Source organism: Megalopta genalis, chromosome 7 (assembly GCF_051020955.1).
Source record: "Megalopta genalis isolate 19385.01 chromosome 7, iyMegGena1_principal, whole genome shotgun sequence".
In the NCBI taxonomy this organism is placed as follows: Eukaryota; Metazoa; Arthropoda; class Insecta; order Hymenoptera; family Halictidae; genus Megalopta; species Megalopta genalis.
Window position 1 is genome coordinate 6,193,352 of NC_135019.1, and position 26,216 is coordinate 6,219,567.

At 39.5% G+C, this 26,216-nt stretch overlaps 1 protein-coding gene across 4 annotated transcripts in view; it reads right to left on the reverse strand.

Moving 5' to 3' along the window:
* Positions 1-26,216, reverse strand: part of LOC117229102 (uncharacterized) — a 568,421-nt gene that overhangs the window by 174,048 nt on the left and 368,157 nt on the right. The window lies entirely within an intron of this gene.

Genomic DNA, 26,216 nt, shown 5'->3' on the forward strand with positions numbered 1-26,216 from the left:
TTAGAACTTTCAGAAATAATACAGTAATTTCTCCCCGATTCGCGCTCAGATTGCGCACAAAAATGGGCAATTTGGGAAGAGGAGGTACGATTATTCGAGACTCGATTAATTGTACCTTCTCGTCCCAAATTGTTCGCTTTTGTTCCCAATTCCCGTTTTTGCGTCAATTAGGAAGAATTTTCTGTATTTTCTGTTCGTTAGTACAATTCATAGAATATAGAACAATGCATAAAGCTGCGTGTAACGGATAATTAAACTCTATACTCGATCGAATACTGTTATGAAAATGGAAAATCTCTTATCGGATCTCGCAGAAATCTCTCAATTATACCAAACTGATATCAAATATCAGTAATATTTAAATAATACCAATAATACCAATAATACTCAACAATACTCAATAATAGCAATTATATCAAAAATAACTATCGGATTACGCGCGAACCAATTACAGTTTATTCTCTCGAATTTATCTTTAGCTTGTAAACGAAAATGGACAATATAGGAACAGTGGACAAACTGAGCGTCAATTGGAGAGACATGAAGAAGTGGCAGTATAGTAATGTCTCCCTAACTGGCGCACAGATTGTGCACAAAAATGGACAATTTGGGAAGAGGAAACATGATTATTCGTGTTCTACTTCTCGTTTTTATAGTTGCTGACAATTCGTAACTATAAAAACGAACCGCAAGGCTCGAATAATTGTGTCTCCTCTTCCCAAATTGTCCATTTTTGTGGACAATCTGAGCGTCGATTAGAGAGACATTACTGTATTTTGCGTCACGACGAGTATACTCGCGCATAAAAATTAGCGAACGTTGACTATTTAACTTCTAATTTTAGTGAAAACAGAAACGTATTCTCAAATTTCAAGATATTTAGAATATTTCGAGGCCAGGCCGGAATGAAACGAACAAGTGAAAATTATGAATAATAATATGCCAAACAAGCATTCTATCCGAATGCGTGAAGACGATCATTAAAAAAAATCGGACGAGCGTCGCCCTGCTCGATTTCAAGTAATCTAGAGTTTCACAAAGTTCTGGGGCAAACGGACGTGAACCGAGCCACCGTAGGATGCGTTGGCCGAGAAGATTTCGAACGCAAAATAGTCCGGCGAGAACACGAGCTTCCAAGAAGAGAGAGCGAGAGAGAGAGAGAGAGGGAGAGAGAAAACGCGCTCGCGTCAGAGGTGTGCACTCGTTGCGACTCGTCTTGAATTTCGCGCGTCGACTTTCAAAGTTCGTTCATTAGCAGACGAAAAACTCCATTAGAGGGTATCAGCGAACGCGTCATCGAGCCACTTTTTCTTTTCCGCTGTTAATTCGCTTTTGCCGGGCGCGCGCGGCGTCGCCGTTGTTCGACGATACGAACGAACGAACGAACGGATGGACGGACGGGAAACAGAAACAGAATAAAGAGAAAGAGAGAAAAAGGCGACGCGCGGAGGCTAACAAAGGTAAAAAGCGGAGGAGAGTCGAGTTGCACGGGGAACAAGAGGAGGGCAGATGCACAATGCAGTCTCAGATACGCTTTGAACTCCGCTCGAAATTAATCTGGCAACGCGGCTGGGCCCGTCGCGTCCTGTCGCCGAGCTTATTGCAACGAATCCAACCGAAGCTTCGCGGCCAGGAGAAGAACGAGGCCTCGGCGACGACCGAGGAGGAAAGAAAACGAGGCCGGGATTCGTCTTCGCCGGTCGCTTTATATTAACGTTGCCACTTATTTTTGCGTGAACGGCGACATCTCGACCGCGCGCACTCGAGGAATCTCCGTCCCTCGGACACCGACCCGTCGCACCGTTTTTTTTCTTTTTTTTTAATGAAAATCCCCGCGAACCGTCGGATTAACGACGGCTCCGGGAACTCGTAAACGAATCCGCGCGACGACCAGGCCACGAACCGGAACGTCGGAACGGATTTTCGCGGTCCTCGCGACCTCCCGCCGTTTAATTTCGATGAGGCTCTCGGATCAAGGTTCTTTTTGTACGAACGAGATTCAACGCTAAACTTACCGTGTGGGTTGGAACGATCTATTGATCTAATAATGGAGGACTGAAAAAATCCAGTTTTGTTTCTATAATTCGTACGCTGCGTCGCAGAATTGATAGATATAGTAAATTTTCCCTAATTTTCCTGTAGTTTGCGAAGAGAAATGGGCAATTTGGGAAGAGAAGATACGATTATTACGAGGCATTGCGCCTCGTTTTTATCATTGTTGGCAATCGGGAACGATAAAAATGAGCCGCGAGGAAAAATTAAGGAGAATTTACTGTGAACGGAGAGAAATAATTGATTGGAAATGCCAGCCTTTTCGTCGCACCGCAAGATCGCATACTTTTTGGATGAAGCTCTCACATTGTAAATCAATTTTCGCTGTGGCTGAGGACTAAAAAAACCCACTTTTGTCTCGAAATCATTTTTGATCTTCTACAATACGTATGCTGTGTCGCAGAATTGATAGATACAGTCAATTTTTTCTAATTTTCCTGTAGTTTGCGAACAGAAATGGACAATTTGAGAAGAGAAGATACGATTATTCGAGCCTTTCACCTTATTTTTATAATTGTTGGTAATCAACAAATATAAGAATGAGCCGCGAGGAAAAATTATGAAGAATTTACTGTAAACGGAGAGAAATAATTGATCAGAAATAACAGCCTTTCCGTCGCACCGCAAGATCGCATACTTTTTAGATGAAGCTCTCACATTGTAAATCAATTTTTACTGTGGCTGAGGACTAAAAAAACCCACTTTTGTCTGGAAATCATTTTTTATCTTCTACAATACGTATGCTGTGTCGCAGAATTGATAGATACAGTCAATTTTCTCTAATTTTCCTGTAGTTTGCGAACAGAAATGGACAATTTGAGAAGAGAAGATACGATTATTCGAGCCTTCCACCTTATTTTTATAATTGTTGGTAATCATCAAATATAAGAATATCGCATACTTTTCGGACGAAGCTCCCGCATCGTAAATCAATTATCGCTGGTGGCTGTTCCAGCCAGGTGGTAGGCGGCTTCCGGTCGGCGACATATGCGTGTCGGCAGTGCTGAAAAGTTAATTCCGGGAAGCTTCGGCTTACCGTGCCACGGCAGGATGGTCCCCGTTGATCGAGTTCGAGGAGAACCGTGGAATCGAACTTTTGTCGCGCTTTGGCCGCGATAAATCGAAATGATTTCCCGGTCGCACCTGCGGCCCCCGCTGATTCCGATGATATCCTGTTTCCAGAACGATAGAGGAGCGTATCGTTAACCGAGGAATTAATGGAGCAGGGGATAAGCGTTCGAGCGTGTAAGGGGCGCGCGGATGGAAGAGGCCGGACGCACCGGGAACGGTGTTGTTCATCGATGTATGCCGGAAATCGATTTCTCCCGCGGGAGATTTTCCCGTTCGAACGTCGAGCGCGCGGAAACCGGCCGGGCTCTGATACGGAGAAACTCGATAATTAAATGCGTGCACCGCCCAAGCAAATATTCGCTCGCCTCGGATGCTTTTATCGGTAAGGATTCCGCTCTCGTGCGTCACAATCGAGCGCGGCATTATTCTTCTCTCGCGGATCACGGAAGCTGCTCCGTTTCCGCGAGGAAAAATTCTCCGACGACTCTCGACACCGGTTCGCGTCGACGGATAATTAGCGGGGACCGAAACTGACAGTTATTCGAGAAATCTGTGCGGAACGAGTTATCGACGGTGACTCGTTTATCGTCGTGTTAAGGACTCTTAAACTTTCACATTTGTTTTATTGCTGTTTAGGAGCAAAGACGATTAATAAATCGCATGCCAATGTATTCGGGAAACTCTCATCTATCTTTTAAGACTGATCAGAACTTTCTAACGTTTTTACTTTTCACGCGATACCTCAGTTTTGTCGAAAATTTCGGGTTTTTACGAAAGATCGTTTTCTTTTTCGAAAACTGAGGGTGATGGAGCGATTGCGTTTTCGGATCCTTGTTCGGGAAGTGAAGCTCTAGAAGAATTTTATAGTGGCTGTAGGAAATCAAAAATCGTGTCGAACTATGTCGAATTATTTCTCAATAAGTATTTATATTTTTTTACTTGTTAGTTTGGTATCGTTTTGGTTGCCAAATATTCGAAACATCTTCAAATTTATACGGATATATTTTGGATCTTACTGAAATCGCAATTCAAACAACAAATTGTAACAATTTCATGCGTATGACGAGTATACTCGTCATAACACTAAATGCTGTCATTCCTTCATGACGAGTACAATCGTCGAAAACAGCTAACTGGTTAAGGATATAGAATAAATGATTTCAAAAATATCGAGTTTCACACATCGTGTCGATCGTCAACAGAACCTTGGTTTCTGTCTGTGGTAATCGCGACATTTTTTTTTTTACTTTCTTTTACTCGTCTATTGTATTCATAACATATTATGATTTGAAAGTCTTTGCGTTCGTGACGTTCGTGCGATGTGTGTGTACGTGTACGCGTACGTGTATGTGTCCAGCGGCGATATTGTATGTTCCCTTGTGCTCGTTCTTCTTGCTATTACAGACTCTCGAAGTGTAAACACGTGCCAGTTAAGACTACATTATATGTATAATGGAGTACAGCATATTTTTCGCAACGCGGATAGATTGTTTAACTAAGCGTCCGACAATGATATTGTATTATATTATAATATAATATATATTATTATATATTATTATATTATTAATATATAATATTAATATTATATATATATATATATATATATATATATATATATATATTATATTATATTAATATATAATATATATTATTATATATTATTATATTATATAATTATAATTAATTACAATTATAAACGATAATTTATATTGATTATATAATAATATAACAATATATAATGATTCATTCGATTAAAATATTTTCGATTACACGTAACGATTATAAATAATGAAACAAAATTTATTTTCTCGTTAACTTACCAGCCGAAATTCAATTTCTTTCCTCGATAATCATATTATCGTTACATAACCTTACCTATTATCATTATCGAGGAAAGAAATTGAATTTCGGCTCGTAAGTTACCGAGAAAATAAATTTTATTTCATTATTTATAATCGTTACGTGTTATCGAAAATATTTTAATCGAACGAATCATTACTACACTGCGAGTGTTTTCCATTTTCTTTACAACAATTGGAATTCCTGGAACAATCAGTGAACCACAGATGTTGCGATTTCGCGTTATTATAACGTTAAGCATTAAATTTTTCCTGAAATTACAGACGATGAAATTTGCGTTGAATGGAACTCCAGTTTTCGCGTGTCGCATCTTCTTCCTTATAGACAATTCCGTCAGTAAATTGTAACATACAAAAATACCAGCGGTTCGAAAGAGAAGCACATTACGAAATCGATCGCGTACGATTATTCTAAATACAAACAGAGTTACAAGACCAACAACATTCGATTCGATAAACATGATGCGCGAAAGCAACGCGTACACGGAAACAAGGGAGGTTTAATTAGACCGAAAGCGTCAAATTTCATGTTGATACAAATAATAATTTAATATTACGTGTTTAATGTTACATCGTGTTAATTAAATATTATAACGTAGCGTATCCCGTTAGAACGGGCAGGATATAAATTCATATCGCGCGTATTACATTACACGCGAAGCAAACGTTCGAGTTATGCATATAAAATGATGGAGGTTGAACTACCGCGGTGCGTCACGAGCGCAATTAAAACTCGCCGGGATAAAAATATCATCCTGTTCGCGCGCGTCGCTCCGATAAGAATTTTTCCCTCTCCGCGACTTTCGATTCGGCCGCGGGGATATTTGCGGAACGAAGGTCAGCGAAGTTTTCTATGAAAACAGAACCGAACCAGAAGGAATTTAAGACAATATCTTCGAGAGGCGCGGCGAGAGTTTCGGCGACGAATAACTTCGCCGGTCCGGGAATATCGAGATCGCAGAAACCGGGACGGTAAACTTCCCCTCCATTTGACCGGCCTTTTTCACGTAATCCGCGCGCCCAAAATGAAATTTTCTTAATTAAAACTTGAATAATCTCTGTTTGCTCGCGCTCGTCCGCAAATGAACTCCTCCGCCGATACCCGGACCTATTAAACTTTTCATCAGAACGGAATTCCACCGGCGGCGGAAGAAAAAAAGAAACCTCTGTTTAAACTGTAGCCTCTCATGCCAGAAGGAACCGATATAGAAGTTTGCGGGAGGCGAGGGAGCCAGCTTCTGGCTCCCGGGCGCTCCTCAAATTTAATTTTTGCTCCGTGTTTGAGGAGACACGCGTGACGCTATCAACCTTTATGAAAATTCTTGCCCCGATAAAACGGCAACCGTACACTGCACGGATACGATATTTTCTATCTTGTCGAAGTACGTGTTTCGCGCAGACTGAAATACAGTGGCACACATAAGTGTTCGTACACCTTCTAAAACGTGATAACTTTTTTAAAGCTCGGATAAATTACTGGATTTTCTTTTTTAGATGATAGAGGGACTAGTCTACTAGACGATGAGGAAACTGCCTTTTTTAAATTTTGCTATTATTTAGGATGACAAAAGAAATGAGAAACTCTCGTTTTCTAACTTTTTTATTCGAGTCTATAATAGAAATTTAAAAAATGCCTTTCGAGTCGTCCCAGGGGCGAACTTCAGGATTCATTGAAAGATCTAAAAAACTGCAGATTTCTTTCAGTTTTCGGTGAAAATCGTGATGAAACTTTGAAACTCGTGATTTTTGCTTATTATTAATTTGCTCTAATTCACAACAACATCAACTGATTTCCAAAAAATTGAAGAATGACAGTCAAATAAAAATGATATCTCCTATTAACGTCTAAGAACGTAAACTTGCCAAATGAAACAACAATTGCCTTAATTCGGCTTAATTATTGCTAAACATGCGAATAATGCTGAAAGTTCGCAGAGATGTGATGCGTCATATCAAGGCTAATAAATCGAACGATAAACTCGATAAATCGGACTGTCGGATTTTTTCACAACCGCGGAATTGGTTTGTCTATTAAGCAGACGCGCCGTCACGAGTGAAGCTACACGCGACATCGAGACATCATTCGGTTAAATGATTTAGCAAAGGGACGCTAAACGGCCCAAATCCGTTTGAGTTATGCAAAGCGGATTATATAAAATTAATTGCTGTGGACGTTTAGCAAATACAGTAACCTCGATCGAATCTATGCGTTCGCTGATACCAGGAGTGTCCGTATGTCGATCATTCTAATAATCTGGAATTGTTTGAAATACTTTTTACGTTCGTCACTGCTCGCGCTAGCTAGCTGCACGATTTTTCCGTGTATAGGGTGTCCCAAAAATGTCTCGCAATCCGAGAATGGAAGGTTCCTGAGGTAATTTGAAGTAAGTTTGTCCTTGGCGAAAATGCGATCCCCGGCTTTGTTTACGAGTTATTAACGAAAAAGAGTGACCAATGAGAGGTGAGATATGCTGGCGCAAGGCGGCCGAGTCAATGGAGCGGAACTGGGCTTCGTGCGCTCGTTCGCTCGGCCGCCAAGCGCTAGGCGAGCTCGCCTCTCATTGGTCAGCGTTTTTCGTTAATAATTCGTAAACGAAGCCACGGGTTGCATTTTCGCTAAGGAAAAAGTTACTTCAGATGATCCCAGGAACTTCTCATTTCCGGTTTGCGAGACATTTGTAGGACAACCTGTATATTCCAGTCCGTCCCGACCTTCTGTCAAAACCTCGTGCTGCGGGCTCTCGAACTTGGCGCCCTCATCTCTCATTGGTCAGAGTTTTTCGTTAATAACTCGTAAACAAAGCCGCAGATTGCATTTTCGCAAAGGAACAAGTTACTTAGAATGATCTCAGCTACCACACATTTCCGTAATGCGAGACATTTTTGGGACACCCTGTATATATATTACCGGGCAGGGATTATTATCATTTGTCATAACGCAAAACGATCCGGCCAAGTGGTGCTTCGCGACTACGAAGAACCCGCAGTAATACAACGATAAACGGTGACACAAGATCACGTGCCGCGCGATCTCCTGCGCATCGGTTTGTCATGATCTCGAATTATAGCGCGGCATTACTCCGCGGAATCGCGGCCGATGCACGTACGCGATAAAAGAAGAGCTTTAAACGTAGGCGGATATGTCTAGACTGCGGGGTGTTACGCGTTTACGACGGAAATCGGGCGAGAAGACACGGACAACTTAAAAATATCAATAAAGTGTTATCAATTTGGAACCGTTCGAAGGAAAACGTTTCCATTTGTTCCATGCGACTCGTGCGGAAAGATTTTATTTTCCATTAACACGTTCCCTGCCGCGTGGGGCGTATACGCCCCACGCTGAACTTTCCGTTCAAGCCATTTGGTATTATCATTGTAAAATGAAGAATTTTTTAAAAATTCATTATGCAGTCAATTATGGACATCTTAATACTATTGCTGATGCCCTCATTTAATCGTGGGGCGTATACGCCCCACGCGGCGTGATGGGCAATTTTTCTTTACTGTAACTTGTTTTAACTGCATTTCTCTTATTCCGATCAGTCATTTATTCGCGTGTCGTTGACACAATACTTACTGCTTCACTGAAGCTGGGATTGATTTATAGTTCTATAGTACTGTAAAAGTTGTAACATTCTGCGATAGTTGTGTGGATAAACCACACTTATGTTTGCCATGTTTTAACAAAGTTCATCGTAACATCCCTTTGTAATCGCATACAAACTTGAATTTAACTAAAATGTTATATTTTAAACTAATATAGGCATGATAAAAAAAATTATATGTGAGGATGCAACTCGCTTGGCATAATAATGATCAGCCAAGTATTTGTTAAAGTAATTCCTAGAAAAATAAATTTATTGGTTTGCTGTGTTATGCATGTTAAACTATACAACCTTTCCTTGATAATTATGATTTTTGCACTATTTTAATTATTGTAAAGCATACGCCAGAAACAAAATAATACAAATGTAAAGCGTGGGGCGCATACGCCCCACGCGGCTTGAACGGAAAGTCTTCAAAAAACAGTCTGGCAGGGAACGTGTTAAGAACTGCAGTTTACATACGACGCTGGAAACATTTAAAAAACTCAATAATAAAAATGTCGCACTATTTGCATTTTATTGAAACGATTAAGAACCGAAATAAATGTCTACGTATTCCCTGCGTCCTCGAACAAACACAGACATTCTTTATCTTGCGTAAAAATCTACAATTTAAAAAAACTGCGGATTTTTATGCGAGTGAAAAATTGTGGAAATTGATCGTTAGAAACATAAGTCGGATAAAAATGTGTTTCTTCTTTTAATAATTGCAATGAGTTCAACGTAATTAAGAATATCCTGAAATTCATTTGTCTTTACAGATTTTATTTTGGTCGAGTTATTTTTTTTTCAAAATATATAAAACGCGATCTAGACAAAATAATAATTAATGCATGTTCACAATAATTAACGTATTATACACATTAATTAAAGCATCGTTGCAATTCGTTCGAAGAAACCGAAACCGTCTGCGAACCTAATTGGAGGATCGCTCGGACGAGCGCGCGCATTTTCTCTCGGCGCAGCGCGAAGATTTCACGGGCTGTTTTACTTTTCGCAGTCACTGATTCCCCATTGTTTTAATCAATCTTCGGCCGGGGCGAGCCCGTTCGAATACACGTGCACCGTGCGCCGGACATTTTGCGGCCGAAGTTCGTTTCAACGGCGTCCGAATAACAATAGAATCCTTCGGATAGACCGGCGCACTCGAAAATTGAACTCCGACGAAGAATAACACGACCGGGGCAAAGATTTTCGATTCGGTCTATAATACATCAGGCCCTCGAATGCTCTCTCTTTCCACCGTCGGGGCATTCGATCGCGTTTGTATTGCGCGGTCGGCGAAATATATTTCACCGAATGAAAGGGGAAACGAAACAGTATCGACGACCGTGCCCCGAAAAAAAAAGAAGCGGGAAGAGGAGGCGAGGGGACCTCGATCTTTTTCCGTCCGAGTTCCAATGGAACGCGACGCTATGAGAAATTCCTGGTCGATGCCTTTATAAATCGACGCCGCCGTTGATCAACAAGTATTGTTGCAAATGAAAGGAACAATTCCCGACGTGTATAGGAGAGCATTCGTAAAGATTCTATTATTATACTCGAAAATATGCAAGCATTGTTATGGAACGTTGCTGATTCGTTCGAATTTTCAAGTCGTTCCTATTGCAGGTCAATAATTATTGTTCTAAAAAAAGAAGATCATGCGATGTTTATATCGCATTATTATTTTATATTATTGTTATAATATAATATAATATTTATATTATATTATATTATATTATATTATATTATATTATATTATATTATATTATATTATATTATATTATATTATATATATTTAATATAATTTTTTTTTAAATATTTTAATATTTAATATAATATTTATTATATTATTGTTCTAAAAAAAGAAGATCATGCTTGAAAATATGCAAGCATTGTTATAAGAGGTTTCTGATTCGTTCGAACTTTTAAGTCGTTCCTATTGCAGGTCAATAATTATTGTTCTAAAGAAAAGAAGACCATGCGTTGTTTATAGCAAAGTATTGGTAAAGATTCTATTATTATACTTGAAAATATGCAAGCATTGGAATTTGTTATTTCAAATCGTCGCTATTGTAGTTCAATAAACAATGTCGCGACTAATAAATAACCCGCGGATCATCGTGCGAAACAAACATTATTCTCGTCGATTGCAACAAACATTGGCCGTTGAAAACATCGATGAATTAAAAAATAACACGCAAATGTCTGTAAATTGTTTCAACGATTTTCGTTCGTTCGAATTTCCATCTTTATTATAAATACATAAAATTCACATTCGACTAATAAACGAAGCAAAAACGAAAGGATTGATAAACGCAATGAAGAAGCATTTCTAAAATGAAATTGTTGCTGCAACTATACATTACCCTATCGACGACGAATTGATTAATTTTATTATATTTTGGCTCCTGGTTAATACTAATCGCGATCATGAGTAATAACAATGAATAAGAAGAGATCGTATAACTGTATTGCGAAGGAAAATGTATACAAAACTATCACAGAAAATGAGATGTGCGCAGACCTTTATAACGCGTTGTATGTTCAAAAATTAGACTTTTATAGAAAGCAGCGTTGATCGTCGGTTGCTAAACTTTTGTTATGCGTCTTTAAAGTCCGGCCACGTTTTTTTTCCTTTCGCGCAACGGCACGATGTCCGAATAATGCCGATAAGAGTACACTCCGAGGGCTGTAAAGATTTTATTTTTCTTCGAACCGGGCTCGGAACTCGCTGCCCGGCCCGAACGCGATAGAGCTCGGATATAGCTGGCTTGCTACAACGTCCACCGTTTACTGCACACGTTCGCCCTTAATACCGAAATAAAAACAAAAATTCTGCTGGCCGATCATCGAGTTCTCTGTTTTATGGAGTTCCGACTACTCAGAAATCCGATTACGTTCGCGGATATTAAGTTCGCGCGGCTGGAAACAATCGAAGATTATCTGGTCGACTACGTTTACTTCTTCCGGATCTCTGTTCCATGCTGCAGAACGTTTACTCATGTAAACGGTTTCTCGATCATTCGATTATTTACATTGTCTCGGAGAAGCTTGTGCAAATCGGTCGTTAACAAATTCGATAATATGATCGGCATAATACGACGCGGTCTGAAGTACAATTGTTATAATAGAATTGGACGCGTAGCCTGAATGGAGCAAAGAAAATTATAGAGGATGTCGCATAATTATGTCAATACCTGGAAAACGATGATTCCTGAGGTGATTTAAAATAACTTTTTCCTTAGCGAAAATGCAATCCGCGGCTTCGTTTGCGAGTTATTAACGATAAACACTGACCAATGAGAGCCCAGCTCAGCTGGCGCGAGGCGGCCGAGCCAACGACGCCTGCGGTCGAGCGGTCGAATCCGAGCTCAGCTGGCGCGAGGCGGCCGAGCCAACGACGCCGGCGGTCGAGCGATCGAATCCGAGCTCAGCTGGCGCGAGGCGGCCGAGCCAACGGCGCCAGCGGTCGAACGGTCGAATCCCAGTTCCGCTGATTGGCTCGGCCGCCCCGCGCCAGCCAAGCTCGCCTCTCAGTGGTCACTGTTTTTCGTTAACACATTAACGACCGGTAGCCTATTAATAGGCTTTTCGTCGCCAACGCTTACCGACCGGTAGCCGATTAATAGGCTTTTTCTCGCCAACGCTTACCGACCGGTAGCCGATTAATAGGCTTTTTCTCGCCTACGCTTACCGACCGGTAGCCGATTAATAGGCTTTTTCTCGCCGACGCTTATCGACCGATTATTTTGTATTAAGTTATGTTGCGCAGTGGCATTAGTTGTGTTGCTTTGCTTTGTAACTTGCTACAGTGTTATATCGTTTTGAAAAATTTACCGTTCGCAATGACTGAAAAAAGTGGCACCGGAGAGTTTTATTTAGATGATTTGTCAGACTGTCCTGACAGTTATTCAGAAAGTGATAGTGGTGACGACAGTGATAGTAGCGATATCATAACTCGGAGACGAAGATGTGTATTGCCACTAACATACACTGATTCAGAGGAAGATGAAAGAAATATTATTGAGAACGATGTGAATAACAATGAAATTGACGATGAGGTATGGTCGACGAACGACGAGGCAGTAATTCTGGAACCGTTCGAAGGCAGCCCTGGGATAAAAATTATGCCAAGTTCTCCAGAGAATATAATGGACAGTGTCAATTTATTTATTGGAAACGACTTTTTCGAACACTTGGTGATAGAATCCAACCGATATCATTATCAGGTCATGGAGAAATATCGAATTCCATCACAAACAAAAAAATGGACTGATATCACAGTTCCGGAAATGAAGAAGTTTTTAGGACTAATAGTTCTAATGGGACAAATAAAAAAAGACGTTCTATACGATTACTGGTCAACTGATCGAACTATTGCAACTCCATTCTTCTCACAAACAATGAGCCGAAACAGATTTGTGCAAATTATGCAGAGCTGGCATTTTTCGGACAATAACAACATACCGCACAATTCACATAGGCTTGCTAAAATTCAACCTGTGATTGACTATTTACGGCGGAAATTTGTTGACGTTTATAAACCATGTCAACAATTATCTTTGGATGAATGTATAATCCCGTGGAGGGGTAGACTCTCGATTAGGACGTATAATCCCGCAAAAATAACTAAATATGGGATACTTGTGAGAGCGGTGTGTGAAGCTATCACAGGTTATATATGTAATTTTCACGTTTATGCCGCTGACGGAAATAAATTGGAAGACACAGTTCTAACGGTTATTGAACCATACAAAAACGTGTGGCACGAGGTCTATCAAGACAATTATTATAATAGTGTAAAAATGGCTAGAATTCTTCTAAAAAATAAAATACGAGTGTGTGGAACCATTCGTAAAAATAGAGGTCTTCCTAAATCATTACAAACATTACGGCTTTCAAGAGGACAATACGAATTTCGCAGGAATCGCCAAATCTTGTTAGAAGTGTGGAATAATGGCAAAAGAAATGTCAACATGGTCTCTACCATACATTCTGCACAATTGACAGAATCCACAAGCAGAAGCAAAACATCAGCAGCCCTGATACAAAAGCCTAATTCGATCATAAATTATAATAAATATATGAAGGGCGTAGATCGCGCGGACCAATATCTCTCATATTATTCCATTTTCCGCAAAACAAAAAAATGGACAAAACGCGTTGTAATGTTTTTCATCAATTGTGCACTATTCAATTCATTCAAAGCATACACAGTGCTAAATAGAAAAAATATTACATATAAGAATTTCTTGCACAAAGTGGCAATTGCGTGGACGGAAGATAATGAAACCGAAGATAATTGTACGGAACACGATGACAACCTGCCCAGTCCTGAACTTACAAGGAGAGCACCCATGTTAGACCATCCTGGCAGACTATCGAATTTGGGGAAACACAAACTTATAAATATAGTGACAAGTGGTCGAAGTGTAAAACCCCAAAGACAATGTAGAGTTTGTGCAGCTCATAAAAAAAGAAGTAGAACATGTTTTGTTTGTAAATATTGCGAAGTTCCATTACATAAAGGCGACTGTTATGAACGATATCATACTTTAAAAAAATATTAACTATTTCCTATGTGTAGTAACGACTGTGATACATAAAATAAGTATAATTTACCGTTAATATTATTACAATAAAGGATTTTATTAAATATACTTTTCCTATAATAACAGAAAGCAGACAATTTTATTTAAACACTACACGCACAGACACCCCCGCGTGACACTCTAAACCAGAACAGAGCCGGCGCGAGAGCGAATCCGTGGCTGAGCGGCCGGTCGGACGTGCGTATGCTGTTGAAACGCTAGCGGTCGGTAAAGTGTTAATAACTCGTAAACGAAGCCGCGGATCGCATTTTCGCTAAGGAAAAAGTTACTTCAAATGACCCGAAGAATCACTTATTTCGGGGTGTTAGTCATGAGAAGATCAACAATCAGAAGATTACAAATTAATATTCGCGAATTAAATAAATAAATAATATAAAATATAAATAATATAAAACATAAATAAATGAATAAATAAATAAATAGTTGATTGGTCGAGACAAGCAGCATAATCAGCCACCAGAAGTAAGTCGTAACAGCTGATCGTTGATTGCTTCCTAAACTGTTAATTGCTAAACGAAAATATTGCCCGCCACGACGAGCTAAGCGTCAGCGATTCGATTCTTATAGAATCACGCTCGTTAAGCCACTCGAGACCGAGGGAATCGCGCGGAGAAAAACGGAGCCCGCTTTGCGCGAGCGTCGGCGTGCCAACTTACAGCAATTAAAGTCCGCACGGCGCTCCGAAATACGAGTTAATATTTGAAGGGTGCCGCGAGAGTGTCCTCACGGAAGAAGAACTCGGCAACAGGAACACGATCATTAACGGTTTGATTTTCGCACCTTCGAGGATCGGTTCCCAATTAAATGGAATTTTCAAAGGGCATTAGCGAGCCGATTTTCACGGTCGAATGCACGGCAAAGGCTTCTCGAGAGCGTCGCGGTTTCAGCGGACGACGCTGCCGAAAGGCCGGCGGTTTTCGGACCGAAGAAAACTCGCGTCGATCATTAGCGGTTAAGAACGCTTTACACGATGATCGAGCGATCGCCGGGCGCGGGCGGGACGGGGATTTTGAATGTCTGCCAAATCTCATTTTCCGCCGGCCGGCTCGGAAAACACGCGAACTTTCTCGAGTGGCCTCGTAAAAACCGCTTCCGCTGGAAAACAGCGTGCCACAGGCGGTTATAGAAATCTGGGGAGCCGGAGGCAGCAGAGATTAAAACGATAAAGATAGAAGTAAAACGACGGGCCGGGAATTATATATTATGGTTTAATTAACCCTTCGCCGGGCGCGGATGTCGGGCCGCGTGCCTTCGCTCTGTTTTATGTCGTAGTTTCGAGCCGGGGACTTGGCTCCTGTTACTTGACACAGCTCAACAGGCTCGCAAAAGCTGGCGTGCTCTGGGCGCGCTTACGTTGATGAATACGAAATCCTCGACATTTTTAACCCTTCTGTCAATACTCAAGGTTTCCTGCGACCCACGATTGCGTCGCAGGCTGTTCAATTTTGCAGTTTCAATTCCGGAACCTGAAATTTACTCTAATTCGTTGCCGCAGGAACGTTGCAAAGAAGCATTGACTAGGTGATAGCATAATTTTAGAATAACTATATCACATTATATATATATATTATTATTATAATAATAATTATTATTATTATAACATATAAATTGTTATAAAATATAATAATAACTATAATACTTATTATAAGAATTTATATATTATAATAATAATATAATATATAAATTGTTATAAAATATAATAATAACTATAATACTTATTATAGTATATATATTATAATAAGTATTATAGTTATTATTACATTTTATAACAATTTATATATTATATTTATTACTATATCTTGTAATAAGTTATACATTACATTTATTATTATATTTTATGATACGTTATATATTATATTTATTGTTACATTTTATACATTATTGTAATCCGTAATTCAAGAAAGTATTATTTATTTTTAACCAGGTTGTGGAATTTATTTTTATTGTAGTACATTGAACGAACTGAGTGTTACTAGGGTTTTTAGAATACGAAAGAGTTGAACTAATATTTTCTGTGGTAAATTTTAACTTCCTCGTTTAGATTTCATTAATTAAATGACTTTAATATCGTTGGAGTTTTTGGAGTTGAAATTGGGCACTTGACTTGTTAATGTAATTCTGGATATAAATATTTATATGAAGCTGAGGAAAAGGCTGAAAGTCGGACATTTATTTTTCGTGAAAGTAGAAGTTGGACAGCGTGCCTGATCATAATTCCTCAATTCTACTTAAACTGTAGGATAGTGAGAGTATATATGTATGTATGTATCTATATATGAATTTTATTCATTTCCCCATGTATTACCGTTTTCCATCAAATCCCATAGAAAGAAAAACAATTACACCTAGCTCTTGTCAGTGTGTATAAACGTTAACGCAAGAGTAGAATGAGACGAAAGTAGTCAGACACACGGATCATAAGCTGAGAAAATTCCAGAATATACTTCCCACATTTTTAGCTTGTTTTCACGCGTCCCCCTACCTCTTGATTCCGACAAATGAATGACAGGATGACAGACATCTGTCTTCCACACTTTTAAACAATATTCTCGAACGTTCTTTTGGCTCGCTTCCAGAGTAAATTTTGTACGATTAGAAATAGTGATCTCGAGACAGCCGCAGCACGCGCTGAAATACCTGTCCGAAAATATTCTCGACGAGAAATAATTTCTCGAAGACAGGAATGATCGATGTTCATAGTTTTCATAAGCACGTGAAGTTCCTTCGAGCGTTGCGAAGAATTATGGCAGCACACAGCTTCGATACGAATCACGACGGATTTGTTTATTCGCATAAATTATTCGCATTCCCAGGTAAGTGGTATTTCCGTAGGATTTGTTCGGTTATGATCTAATTTCATTGAAATCTTCGTTAGAACGTAAACGGAAGGTAACGAGCCGCAGGGCGAAGTTTTAATTTTTAAAGACCGCCGGTGAAGGTGTATTAAGACCTTAAGCATAGCAACATGGCGGCCCGTAACCTTTTACTTAATGCCAGCATTTAATACAGTCTTCTCCGAGCAAGAGTTGCGTCTGCTTGAGAAAATTGCCGTAAATAAACCCCGGCAAAAAATGTTCTCAACGGCTTCCGGGCTCTTGTACGTCTGAACGGTGTTTTCCTGGTGTTATTTTGCTTCACAGATTCGACAATTACCAGCTTGTAAGAAAGGTTTCGAAGCAAGAGACGAGATCTAAAAAAGCAAGTTCCCTGAAATAAATATAAAAACGCATCGAAAGCTACGATTTCCTAAGCACCATTTCGCTGCAACAATAACATCTTTTTGCTAATGATTTATGATTCCTTTCATTAGGTACGATCTCTATTTTCACATCCAGATTTTTTATTATATCAACCCTTTGTGCTCGAAGCCATTTCAATTCCAAATCTAAAATAGTTTCTTCGATCTACCATATTTGCATTTAACGTGACTTATTGTTGGTTATTGTTTTATGCGCGTGAAATCGAGTCCCGTGTCTCGTACAACGGTTACGCTTTTAACAGTTTTTAATACACGAACAAATTCGATCATGTGACAATTATTTCGGAACGTGATATAACAATTTTTAGCGGCGCGAAACGGCGATGACGAGCAAGCAATCAAGCAATTTGTAACGATTAGACATCTGACATTTCGTGTTACACATGATCGAGTAATTTCGAACGGAATTACTGTTCATTGAACAATGCGACGTTCACCGCAGTTCGATGTATTGAATATTCGATATGATGCTGCGAAATGTTCTATGAAAATACGACGTCAAATTGAGCGAGACGGAATCGTAATGGCGTGAGTCGTATTTTCCATTTCGTAAGTCACGTTTCGTTGTGAGAAAAGAAGTGTTATTCTTTATTAATGTGTGTATTGTTTACTGACCAAATTTATTATTAAGTCAGATTAGAGTTAAGATGGTTTAGAGCTAATATAGTTTAGACTCAGAGTTAAGATAATTTACAATTAAGATAGTTTAGACTCAGAGTTAATATAATTTAGAGTTAAGATAGTTTAGAGTTAATATAGTTTAGACTTAGAGTTAAGATAATTTAGAGTTAAAATAGTTTAGAGTCAATATAGTTTAGATTTAGAGTTAAGATAGTTCAGAGTTAATATAGTTTAGACTTAGAGTTAAGATAATTTAGAGTTAAAATAGTTTAGAGTTAAAATAGTTTAGAGTCAATATAGTTTAGACTTAGAATTAATATAGTTTAGACTTAGAGTTAAGATAGTTCAGAGTTAATATAGTTTAGACTTAGAGAGAGAGAGTAAAGATAATTCAGATTTAAGATAGTTTAGAGTTAATATAGTTTAGACTTAGAGTTAAGATAATTTAGAATTAAGATAATTTAGAGTTAATATGCTTTAGACTTAAGATAGTTTAGAGCTAAGATAATTTAGAGATAAGCTACTTTAGGGTCAATTTAATTCATAGTAACTTCATAATTGATTTCGCTGGTCTCTTCAACATTCTGGCACGCGTACAGCAGATTACATTTTGAGACACGAGTGAAAAAAATACTGTCGAAAGTACGACGCACTCCGCTACGATTCTAAAGCACTCAATTATTCTAAAAGTCTAAAGTGAAATCCTGTATTTCCATAGAAAGTTTGAGTTGGGAATTGAGTGGATCTGTCGAGTGGCAACTGAGAAGCCCGGGGTCAAGGAGCAACCGAAGAAATAAACGAATAGAGGGATGATCTGCGCGGTTGAATAGCGTCAGAGGCGACTGCGATGCCATTGGTCGAATGGTGGAAGTTATTTTATTTTCGCACTGCAGCAAGAATCAGACACAATGGCCCCCTTACGGAGCAGTGAAAACGCAAAATAAGAAATCGATAAGAAATCCGCGGACCTCTTTCCTGACCGTTGGACAGCCGTGAAAATTTCTATTGTAGCCCCATCGATAAGTTATTATCGCCGTGCTCGTGACTTTCAAGGATTCTCCGGACCTAAAGGATCTCTTCAGCAGTTGTGCTCGAATTTGCCAGACCTTCTCGAAGATCGCATTGTCAGCGAGCAATCGCGGATCGCATTCAAGGAACAATACGTTGTTGCGCCGGTGCATACTTGTAAAGCTGTATCGTTACGAAAAAAGGAATCTCTCTTTGTTTAGAGCGAAACACTGTTTTGTTCGTATAATAAGTTATTCAACGACGCGTACACTTGTCCGGTAATTTCAACGTTGAACAATCGAACGACCGGTTTTCACTTTTCCACTTCAAAATCATTGAAACAACATACCATGCTTCCACGGGACATGATTCGATGAAATCTCTGTATCCGTAAATTGCAATCAAAATTGCACAAAGTCCAAAAATAAATGCAATCTCGCTACATTTATGCGACGAGACAAGCAGGCCGGCTTTTAGAGTCGCTTTTAGTGCAGGCTACGCGTAATTATGTGCATGACCGAATTCGTGTCGCGTACATCAGAGACTCCCTTATCCGAACATTTGGTTTTACAATATCCTGCTGTCCAAACGTTCTACCAATTTAACCGTTGCATCATTCGGATCGTCGCGTTGTATATAACGCGATCCATCGTCGATCTATCTTAACACTTTATCGACCGCTAGCCTATTTATCGGCTTTTCGATTGCCAATGTTTATCGATCGCTAGCTTATTATTCGGCTTTTCGATTGCCAATGCTTATCGACCGATAGCCTATTAATCGACTTTTAGCTATCGACGGTTTTCGCTTCTTTACTGTTTTGTTAGTACCTGTATGCTGACCTCCCCATATCCTTATGAATTATAATTATAATAATTATTATTATTTATTATTATTTTTAAAGGAATAAGCACAACACAATGAATAGCGAAAATTTAGCCGGTACTGGGAGCAAATGCGCGCGCGACTAAGCCAGTCCTTACTGAGTGGCAGCCTCAACCACGACCGGACGATAAAGTGTTAACGGTAATTCGAGTTTTCCGACACTAAATGGATTTTAAGCAAAGATATCAAATCTTTTGGGAACAGCTTGATGCTTTTGTCCAGCATCTGGACAGAGGAAAAAGTAGTGGGAACCGAACGAAAGTTTTCGGCGGAGCGGCATAAATAAAGGAAACAGCTGCGCGCGAGCGTTAACGGGAGGAGTGTCTATGAAACCTGGAAACACACTTCGCGTTCGCAATTGTTACACGGCCGAACGGCGGAGTCCAGAGAGGAGTAAAAAAAAGATCGTACAATCCTCGAAAGAGAAGCGAAACACTAAACTCGTTCGCGGAGATCAAAAGCGTGCATCTCGTTGGCGTAAAGCGAGTGGAGCGAGCGCAGAGGAGAGAACACGAGACGGAGATAGATAGATAGAGAGCGAGATAGAGAGAGAGAGAGAGAAAAAAAGAGAGTAAAAAAGAAGAAATATTTCTTCTCAAAGCACGGTTAGGCAGGATTCACGAGTCGGCTGGTAGCGAAATGACTGGAAACGCGGTAAGCAACCGCGATTCTCGTTTTATTTCAACCGCGAAACGAAATGCGGAAAGAAAACCGGGTGGGTAAGTCTCGAGAGCCATAAGCGCGCGAAACGTTGCTCTTTTTTCGGTCGGGATTCAGTGGCAATTGCGAGTCCCGTCTCGGTGAGACGAAAAATGCGGGGGTGGCTGAACGAGAGAGAGAGAGAGAGTCGAGAGTGAGAGAGATAGAGCGTGGGCGAGATAGAGAGAGGACGATGCGATAGGGGATCGTTGCCATTTAAAAATCCACCTTCGAGAGATAATGGTAGCTGACCTGAAAACGACACTCCGGCGTTTCCTCGTGCGTGTGCCCCGCAAACTTGTCCGACGGAGGCAACTGCAACGCCGCTCGAAACGAACATCCTGCGCACCGCCAACGGGAAATCTGACTTTGAACCGGCGCAACGATTATCCCCGTCGCTTCATCGTTTCGTTCGCAATTATTGCTCATTCCATGCAACAATAACGTGACGGAAAACCGGCGGCTTTAGCGGTGCACAATGATGCAGAAAATTCAGAGCGGTGGACCTCGGCCGTTTGAAAATTCATCGCGTTACAACGCCCGTCCGCGCGCCCCGTCGCTCCGTCTGTGTATCGTTAATTCTGGCAACGTTCCGGCATTAAACAGCTGGAAAATAGACGGGAAATCGATATGCAAGGGGATCCGAACGCTTTACTCTAGAAAATCGCAGCCACGACCGCGGAACACTCTTCGATTCGCACGAACGTGCACGACACGTTCGACGCCTACGAGCGAAGCGTCACCGGCGTGCACTGTTACATCTGTCCATCGTATTTGTCGCATTAAACACGCCGTATACTCTTATAAAATCTGATAAAAGTGCCGACAACGAGAGACTATTAATTAATCCAAATACCGTGGCACGTGTTACAAATTTTAACGTTTTAGGTACGGCTGAATTCTGCGCGAGGCTATTTCTCTGGACGGCAGAGTCTGATATGTACTGTACAGAGTGTCTGTATATTGTTAAGATACAGTTATATTGTTAACATAAGTCTGTATATTGTAAATCGATGTGAAGACAAATGAAGTCTGAAACAATGCATATGAAGACGATTATTTGATTGAAACGATGACCGAGTGAGCTACTAGAGTAAGCCACTATAGTGGTGCGTCGTTCAGAGAGATGACATCCGCGGAAGCCACTATAGTGGCGCGTCGTGCCTAAAAGGTTCAAGAATTGCGTTCACAAAATCCGTTCGATGCGCTTCGCGTGAAATGCAAAATCGCCGCCAGCGAACGTATTAATACGCGTATACTATGTCGATCATATGTTTTTTGTACAATTTCTATGGATTTCCATCGGATAAATTCAGCGCCGAATTTTCATTTCAGCCGGACATACAAATTCGAAGCATAAAATGATTCCAAGAGAAATGCTTCATTCGGTTCACGCTCATCCGTCTGATGACCGGTATGGTCGACTGCCGAATACATCTGGCATCCATGTGAGCGATATTTCTGACATATTAGAAATTATTCTAATAACCGTTTGAATACCAAGCAGCGCGATCGCGCGCTGTTCAGATCTTGTGTCGCGATCAAACTTCAGTGACGCACAGCTGCTTTTATACATATACACACACACACACACACACACACATGTATATATATATATATATATATATATATATATATATATATATATATATATATAAATAATATATATATTATATATATTTTATTATTATATTTATATTATATTGTTATATATATTATTATATATTATTATTATTTTTTTATATTATATTATTTTTATATATAAATTGTTTATATTTATTATATTTATATTAATAATAATATATATTACATACATATTATACTATAGTACATATACATATTACAGCTTTTTTTTCATTTTTTTTTCTTTTTGTTTCGTTTGTCAATCTCGACGAGCGCTATCCTGCCGCTTCATTCTCTTCGCAATCAATTAAGACAAGCGCGCTATCACGCTGTTCGGCATTTTTTCGGCCGTGTTTCCAGAATAATCCCTGGGACTCGAACGAATAAAGTCTTCTCTCACAAGGATTCCGAAAAAAACAGCGACATGTATAATTGTCGTTTGATCTGAATTTTCATTTGACACTAAACCTACCAAGCAGTAATACTAACTGGCATGTACTGCTTCACAAAAATGAGAAGACCGAATTTATTTAGAATTCTAAAGTTTTTATTATAAAACTTGCTCCAATAATATAACTTATTCAAGCGTTTTCCACGAAAGAGTCTTGGAACTTTGCAGAATTGCAAAATAAAAAAGCGGTCACTTTGACCGCGGTAGGTTTAGTGTTAAAAAATTTCAGATTACATTTTTCATCGAAACTTCTTCATAGTTTTTAACATATTGTAGACTCTTTAACAGAATGTTTACAGGAAACGAAAGATTTAGAAACTGATTAAGCACAGTTATTGCTTGACGCTTAAGAAAATCTTCATACAAAAAAGTGGACTGACCCTGTGCTATGCGCGCATTTTCGACGCGGCACCCTGTACAATGAACAGTGTCGCTCGTGCCGAAAGGGTTAAGACACTGATGCAGTAAATACTATTTTTATTTACGTATTTTCGCACGTGCATTCGTTGATTCACGAATAATCCGTTTCAAGCGGATTATAAATAAACATCGTACGAGAAAAATGAATGACTAAAACGCAAAACTACCGTGGAGACACGAAAGAATGTTGCCACGTTTATCGAAACGACCGGAAGAAGGAGCGGACATTCGTTTCGCTCGCATCCGATCGCCTTTGAACATTTTTACGGTCGACGAAGACGATCGCGAAGGCCGCCGGGAACATTTGAATCTGCATGAAGTCGAACAACGGCGAGTACGAGCGAGAAAACGACTGCAGCCACGGCCGGCACAAAGCGGTAACCTTTGCATATTTATCAAACTCTGTATCGTCACTCGTTTTGAGTCAGGTGTAAAAAAAGGATTGTAAAGTTCGCGTTCGATTTGCAAATAAAGGGCCGGGAGGCGGGGAGAGGGGGGAGGGGTGATGAGACGGACGACGATGGGTGGGTGTACGTCATCGAATCGCGAGGTACACGAGACAGTAAAGCCCGATACGAAATCCCGGCGTTGAAAGGCTCTTGCTCGGAATCTTTTTCGGGGGGCGTTCCGACTGCTAGAGCTTACAAACCTAAGCAGAGGTTACGAGGGTTGAACCGTACAAGGGTTAGCCCAGCGGAGTGGATCCGGTTTACGATTCCTTCCAGCTCGGTACTTCCATCGGGGCGAAAGTCTAAAGGTGGGCCAGGGCGGCGGGGCTGGCGCGCCAAAGGCAATCGACGGCGTCTTTTCTTCTGGATTAGAAATCAGGGCTCCGCGAGAACCCAATAAATAGAAGATGGCAGATAAAAGTTTCGGGGCCCGGCGTCGACCGTCAAAGCTGAAACTTCCGACTGCGAGCTGTTCCGCGGGGCACTATGCCGCGCGTGTACAATGCTTTACGATGGCACTTTTCAAGTTACTGCCGGCGACGTGAGCTTTGTTTACCTTCGGAAAGGGTCTGGAAAGAACGGTTTTCGGTGGCGGGGTACGATTCGAAGGGAACGCGCGGAAGCGCAATGGCATCGACGGGAACCTACGTGACTGCAAATATTTTCCGGCGAAACGCACAGTTTTGACAGTAACTTTTCCGGGGGCCGCGCTGCCGCGATGGCGCGCCGGTTTACTTTGCTTTGCAAAATGTTGCGCGTCTCTGTTGCAACGGGGTGTAAAAGCTACGTGTTTGTAAAACTGATATTCGATGCTAGAAAAATATGGGACGCAGCTACGACGATTCCGGTGTGCGCAAGCCACGGCGGTCCTGAATAAATTGTTCCGCCATTTTTACGCGAACGTAATATCTGAGAATATAGAAAAAGGTATTGCCTCGTGGTTCTGTGGGTGGGCGGATGGTATCGAACCGATCCTGAATATATTGTTGTGAAATCGTGTACAAACAAAATACCGTCGGGAATCGTTCGCGTTATTATTCGGATTATTAGTCGAATTATTTCACGATCTCTGTTCGAGTAAATAGATCGGGAACTCTGTTTTGAGCAAATAGATGGAGTAATTCGTGACGAATATAATGAATAATCGTTATTCGAGTAAAATGTTCGGCTAGGAAGAATTCATTCGGACAAACAAATCGAATAATATTGGTATATAGTATATAATGTATGATATATAATATCTAGGGTGCAGTTCTGACGTCGTCAATTTCACTTTATTATTGTACTTTATATATACTTTATATACTACTATATATGCTACTATACTTTATGTACTTGATATATTGTACTTTAATTATAATTTACGAAAGTTATCTCTGTTTTGAGAAAATAGATGGAATAATTCATGACGAATATAATGAATAATCGTTATTCGAGTAAAATATTCCACTAGGAAGAATTCATTCGGATAAACAAATCGAATAATAATATAATATAATATAATAATATACAATATATAATATATAATATATAATATACAATATATAATATATAATATATAATATACAATATATAATATATAATATACAATATATAATATATAATATACAATATATAATATATAATATATAATATATAATATATAATATATAATATATAATATATAATATATGATATATAATATCTGGTATGCAGTTCTGACGTCGTCAATTTTACTTTATTATTATATATTATACTTTATATATTATACTTTAATTATAATTTACGAAAGTTATACTTCACGAAAATTATACTTTACGAGAGTTACACTTTACGAAAATTACGCTTGCAATTGATGTGATCTCCACTGTAATTCCTCGACTGGAAGGACAACTAGCCAGAAATATATTTGCAAATATAAGTTCCTGTTAACTCAGCGAACTATCGCTTAATTACCGCGGCATGCCTAACGTTCAACGAAAGTCCCACGTTGATTCCAGTTTAGATAATACTTTAACATAAAGTTCGTACAGCAACGCGTGTTCAGGTTAATATCGACTTATCTCGACCATTGTATCAGGGTAATAACAATCAGCTGTCCATAGTATATCGCAGGCCAGAGTTCCGAAGCTTATTCTAGTCCCAGCAACTTTATTAGTACAAAGTGAGCTTGTTAACAATATCGAACAGTTAAATACCAACTTCTCGAAGCACTGAACAGGGAGACTTCAGCTAGATCAGTTACAATAAACGTATATTTAAATTTGCAATTAAATGTTTTAATTACACTATGTAAACGTAATATTAGGAAATCTCTTTGCATTCATAAATTTACAATTTATTCCTTTTCATCGGGCATAATATTATCTCAATTTAATAACAATATAATAACAAGAAGATTTTCAATTAAATAAAACCTTCAAAGTTGAAAAACAAACAGCAAATATTTATATCTCTAATTAACAGTAAAAAATTATATTATTCAACAAACCATAAAAATATTGCTACACTATATTTTATGTTTTCTATATGATCTGCTATTATGGGTGCTTCGTTAAGCATAATTAAGCATAATTATCCGAACAGAGCTAATTCACTCGAATGCATTTTCAGGACTACGTTTGCAAGAAAAGACTCG